This window comes from Dermacentor albipictus, chromosome 1 (assembly GCF_038994185.2).
Source record: "Dermacentor albipictus isolate Rhodes 1998 colony chromosome 1, USDA_Dalb.pri_finalv2, whole genome shotgun sequence".
NCBI classification, from domain to species: Eukaryota; Metazoa; Arthropoda; class Arachnida; order Ixodida; family Ixodidae; genus Dermacentor; species Dermacentor albipictus.
This window is the reverse complement of record NC_091821.1, coordinates 65,448,015-65,454,538: the sequence shown is the minus strand read 5'-3', so window position 1 is coordinate 65,454,538 and position 6,524 is coordinate 65,448,015.

Genomic DNA, 6,524 nt, shown 5'->3' with positions numbered 1-6,524 from the left:
GTCTTCCGCATCTATTTTCTTTTATTTGGGGACAACGTGATCGTGAGCGACCCCCCTGAAATCGCGTGGGGGGAGAGTTACGAGGTGGGCAGAAAGAAAGGGGGTGGGCGCAGGGGGATGGGGTAGAGGCGGCGTGATGCCAAGACTGGGCACGGTGTCGCAGTGATGCGGCGGAGGGGAGGGAAATGGGCACGTGCCCGTTGCCAGCCACCCGGTCGCGCGCACACACCTGAAGCAAGAAACGAATAATATTCCACCTCTCACGGAGAACGGCGGCCCGATCGCGCGCGCGGAGGTCAGTGCTTGTTACAGAGTCGCGAGGACGTGTGTGACGGCTTAGGAGGAAGACGCATAAGCGAGGAAAAAGACTCGTATAGCTTTCGGCTACGCCGATATTTCTATCACTCTCTTCCTTGCGTTGACCTTCTGTAGATTTGATAATGAGAGGGCAGTCGAGCATGCTAGGCACTGAGTGCCGAAAGCAGCTCAAGGAGGCTTTGGTGCCGGCGCTTCGCTGTTGATTTTTAAGTAGGCCTTTTGTTGTAAGAAATGGACATTTTTACGAATACCTGTCGCTTAAACGGGCGCAAGGGAGTCTTGCTGCATAGTTGTGTCTCTAAAGGAAAGAACGAAAAGGTGTTCTAGATGGAACATTTAGAATGATAAATTTATCTGACATCCTCGCACGCAGTTTTGACGTACTGGAACCACCCATTCTTGCATTCGAGGTGCCAACGACATACTCATTCGTGTATCGGAGCACTAGTGCGCCTTTTCGAAAGTTGTTAGAACTATTCCAACTGACATATTTTAAAGCGTAAGCATTATAAGGCTACTTGCTTCGGAGATCTGTCCGCCTGTAAGGCGTGACATGATGCACCCCATAGGTATACATGGTGTTCTATGGGGGTATATATAAGACTGCCTTATGAATACTACGACTACTACGTATAAGTATATATACATACATCGGTGCCATAAAGCGCTAGCTGTGACAAGGAAAGAAGACAACAAAGTGGGGTGGACGCACGCGCTGAGTGTTTCAAAAGAGCTGGTTGGCTTTCGAACGAGAGGATGCGTGCAATTGTGGCCTAGCCGAAAAATGAATGGTCCCGTACGAAGGATTTAGCCTAACGTTCAAGAGCTAGGACTCTCTCTTTCCAAAAGTGTGCACTTGTGCGTATTTAATGGAACACCAAGGTATTTTGGAAGCACCACAGATGACTCTTTTTTAGCGAATTGAGTAGGTGTAGACCTCCATGACCCAAACCACAGACCTGAACAGTTTGAATAGGTTTTGAATAGTTGAGGCATGCAACACGTTTTTACTAACAAACATTTTCGATGTATTACAAGTGCTCCACTGTGCCAGGTCGTACATTCAACGTTTACATGGCGTACATGCAACTTTCATATGGTGTTAAAGTTATGAAACTATGAGGCAAAATATTCTCTTCAGGCCGGTTAGTGCAGGTGGGCTGTATTTAGTACATCTGTAGGTGTGGCAATCGGTATCACACCATTTCTTTTTTTTCGTGACATTTTTAACCCGTCAGATTTCTTGCAGGTCAACCTGGGAAATAGTTTACCTAACGTAGTGGTTTCATCAAATTTTTCTTTGCGACCATGTCTGTGGGGGTTTATGCGTGAGGTGTATTTCGCGTTAGTTTCTAAAAGTAAGGTTTTAGAATGAATATTTGTAATGTAATGTAACCTTTACAGAGATTTAATATCGATGTTCCCGCCACCACTCTACCGCGCAAAATAATTTGGCCTGCCAGGACAGGATGTGTGCGTAAAATGCCGCTGCCTCCATCCACAAAAACCTTTTTCAAGTTACAATATGAAATCTTGCCTGTCAGTAATTGACTACGTTCAAGAGACATTTCTGTGACGTTCATTAATTTGTGCTTGTATGATGTACCTGAAACGACTGAACATTGTTGTATAGGCTGCAGGGATGTCATTTTATTTAGGCATGTGCTTCAACGAACTCTTCGCAAAGACTGATTTAAATCTTCATTCCGTGCCATATCTGGAGCCAAATAGTTATGACGATATACCCTTTGACATGTTTCACTCTGGAATGCATAGCCTGCGGAAAGCACGCATGTTGGGTCGAAATGCCGAAACTATAATTTCATCAGCAGCTAATTTTTATTCAAATGATCGTCAAACTGAGACATATATACGAATAAATCAAATTTCGTCGAGATTGATATTGTGTATTGGTAAGGTGCTTATCCTTACCACCATATTAGTGTTTCTTGTGAAGATTGACCGTTACCCGAGCAGCGCGTTTCAAGAAGGAAGAGGAACTCTCTGGTGCTCTGAGTATACGTGTCTTCGTCGCCGTGCAACTAAAAGATACTTTTTAGATAATTTATCTGTTTGGTTCCCGCAAGAGTCATGCGTGCCTCAAATAAATACCATGAGAGAATATAAAAAAATGTAGTGGCCTATTGGTTAGACCAATGGCTGGCGACAGAGCTTTAATTCTCATATATATATATATATATGGCGCCGTCAAATTTAATTGAAGTCGCCATATGCCGAACAGATCAAGTAAACAAAGCCGATATTCTTAGCGGAAACCGGTTACTCGAAAGACGTACCAGCACCAATATTGTACTAACATTCTCAGCATCAGCGCCAAAAGTTTTTTCTATATTGAAACACCACCACAATATCCTGTCCCAACGTGAACATCTTCTCGATATCTTTCCTGAAACGCATCGCGCCGTGTGCCGACGGTGTAAGAACCTCCGTGATATGTTAACATCCTCAAAATTAAATGAGCACAACAAGACGTCTGGCTGCGCCCCATGCAACGAAGCACGTTGCAAGGTGTGTGTGCATATGCAAACCGCTGAGAGAGTGATTAGTACGTCCTCAGGCTTTACCCTAAAAAACTGCGGATCTTTTAATTGCGATACCTCGAATGTTGTATACATGCTTGAGTGCACAATCTGCAGAAAACAGTATATTGGCCAAACAGAAACCTCGTTTCGAATACGCTTTGTTAAACACAGATCGCATGCTAATTTGCTTCCTAACCTACCCTTATCAAGACATACGCGTATTCGCTTACCAGGGAATTCTTTCGAAAAACCCAGGCCCCTATACGTGAATCAGGCTTTCATTCCCATCACGATCGCGAAGTCCGCGAGTCTTACCTAACCTATAAGTTTAACACCATGTCATCTGGCATTAATGAAAGCACAGGCACACTAACCAGCGTGCCTACTAAGCATCCTTGACATTAGCCGTGACTCCTTATCTGTGCCATGAGAAGCAGTTTTTTTTTTGCAAGAACCGTCTCTTCTTCTTTTCCCTTTTTTCCCGCTGTTAGGTCAATTCTGTGCCAAATAATGTCCATAGCCTCTACACGACACAGTATTCCACCGTACACGTGCCAATAAAAGCCCTCATCATTCATCCTGTTCGCTATGACGATTACTGAGCAGTACGTTTCACCTGTATTTTGGCTGTACTGTCGCGCGGTGCCTTATTATCTCTTTTAAAATTTTTTATTGATTCCAAGTTGTTTGCATTGTAATTTTAAGTAAACTAACGATTCATTTCTGCACTGTGTGTCACGTGTGTGCCACATTTCCACTTTTTCTTTAACATCTCGAGTGGTTAGCACTGCAATACACAGTAAACTAACGATTGATCTCTGTGCTGTGTGCCACGTGGGTACTGTGCTGCCAACCCTACTTATATTACGCGATTATTTCCGGCCGGAACAAGTCTGGATATACTCTAGTTGTGAAGTGTATCTCTGTTTCGTCACGGGTGATCTGACTGTACTGTCGCGAGCACTGAATGTATGTCAACTGTCTGTAATGCTCAATGTCCTATCACTTACCGTATGAGCAACTTTGCCGGTGGTATCGCTATATCGCTGTATTTATGCTGTTTTTCTTGGTGTTATTATTATGTAGTATCCTATTATGTTATATTATGTTATCATGGTATGTTACTTTGACAAAGACTGGTCCACCAGCCGAAACGTCAATGAAACACACACACACACACACACACACACACACACACACACACACACACACACACACACACACACACACACACACACACACACACGCACGCACGCACGCACGCACGCACGCACGCACGCACGCACGCACGCACGCACGCACGCACGCACGCACATTTTGGTTCACACTGCATGTGCGGGGCCATGCAGTGTGAACCAATGTAAACCGAAATTTGTGCACCAGTGTGCGACCTTTTCGCACGACTGCATGAGTGCAGCAGGCTGGCGGTGCGGCGTGCTGCTCGAGCATAAATCAGCTTCTTTCAGGTCCATTTTCGCACGACAACGTGCGTGCGGTGCTGGTACGGCTCGAGCGTGAATCGGCCTTTGAAGCGTCAAGTGTTAGCCTGAGAGTCTTTGCGAGCAATGGACGACACATAATTTGAGAAGCTGATGGAGCAGGGCAAATCATTGGGTTTTTCAGGAGAAGAGCTTTACGATTTTGTCGATAGAGAAAGCAACAGTCGAGAAAACCATACACGCTCGCGATGCCGAGCGTGTACGGGTTCAACAACACACGCAGCATGAGGTGGAACAACTTAGAGAACAATCAATTATTTGAATGCTAGAGCTGGAAGAGGAAAAGGAGCTTTTAGTGTTGCGGCAGGCCACTCTGCGGTCGGATCAAAGTGCATGTTCGGGAATGCCAGGTCACGTAAACAACATAAGCCCGCACAAGTTCATGCCGCCCTTTAACGTGGAGGGCGATGTACTTATCTTGGACGATTCGAGTACTTTCCACAAAGCCAAAAGTTGCCTCGCAATGACTCGGCTACAGCTCTTAGCCCCTTCCAAAGTAGCGAGGCGCAAAACGTTTTCAGCCAAATTACGACGTCAGATTGCTCCGACAAGTTGCACAAGGCTCTCATGATCCGCTTCTGCCTTACTGATGAAGGATTTCGTGAGAAATTCCGAAAAGCTACGCTAAGTAACAATGAGACATGTTCCCAATTTCTCATACGCCTCCGAAACCTTCGCAAGTGGTGGGTCGAATTATAGGGCGCGAGAACTAATTACGAGGCTTTCGTCAAGCTAGTCTGGAAGGAACAATTTCTGAATACTTGAACTACCACCCTCGAGCTCTTGCTCAGAGAAAAGACTGACGCTTCGCTCACAGATGGGGTGGCAAGGGCTGAAGAATATACAAAGCCGCATTGGTGGCGCAACTTTTCGAAGCGCGCTGGTACGACGGCGAGGCCCAAAACGCTCGCAAACCGGGCTAACCAGAGCGGGCGACACTCCGTGGCCAGCCAGAACGAGAACCTAACAAGGCAAATATTGTTTCTTGTGCTCGCGCTCCACTCATACCGCCGAGAACTGCAGGGTTTCCAACAACGGCAAGGGGAACAAACGAAAATCCTGTGAATGTTGTGGAGAGCCTGGTCATCCCAGTAAGAAGTGTTGAAAGAAGGGAAGACCAAACCTTGGCGCACCATTTAAGGAGTCAGCGGCTTCTTGCATCGAGTTGCATCGAGGATGGATTCCTGGAACTGAAGAACGGCGAGAAGGCCACCGTCGTCAACGCAGGGCTCATAGACAGGTCCATTGAAATATCTGAAAGGCTATCCGTGGTCACCGGCTTGGTAGGAGGCAAGGTAGTAAGTGTCCTCAGAGACACTGGCTGCAACACCGTGATCTTGAAAACAAGCCTGGTCAATGAGGAGGATTTTACGGGGACTAAAGCACCAGTCTACCTTTTGAACCACTGTGTGTGTATTTTGCGCGAAAGTTGGGTGGTTGTCGATACACCGTACTAGTCGGGCCGACTTCGGGCAAAATACATCGAAAACCCCATTACGACCTCGTTCTGAGCATTGTAAAAGGCGTATGACCGGCCAATAACCCAGATTTATGCTGGTATCTCCCTGGAAAGCAAGGGGTTGCGAGGAATATGGATGCACCACGAGACATAACGGTGGAAATGCCAGCAGATGACATCGCGAACGATGCCACACGAGGCCAAGAAATGTCTCAGGCAAACACCGTTGTTACTTGTTCGCAGAACATGGGGCAAGTAACACAGAAGAAACGAAGGGTTCCCCAAGGCTCGCCAGGCAGCAGTAGAGAGGCACTGGTCGAGGAGCATAAAAACGACCCGACCTTACAAACATGCTTCAATCGGCTGGATGTTGGACAATGCAACAAGAATGGGGATCACCACTTGTTCTTCGCAAAAGATGGGGTGCTGCATGGAAAGTTCATGTCGAAGTCTGGCGAAGAGTTCACTCAAGCTGCCGTTCCCGATAAATTACGTTTCGCGGTGATGAGACTGGCACATGACAGCGCGATGGGAGGACATCAAGAGGGTAACGGCAAACCCTCTCGAAGATTCGGACCAAATTCGCCTGGCCGTGAGTGGGCGCGATGTGAAACGCTTCGGGGCGTCCTGTGACATTTGCTAGCGCATGGCGCCCAGGGGTCACACGAGAAAGGCACCCCGGCTAAGGGTGCCGATTATTGCTAC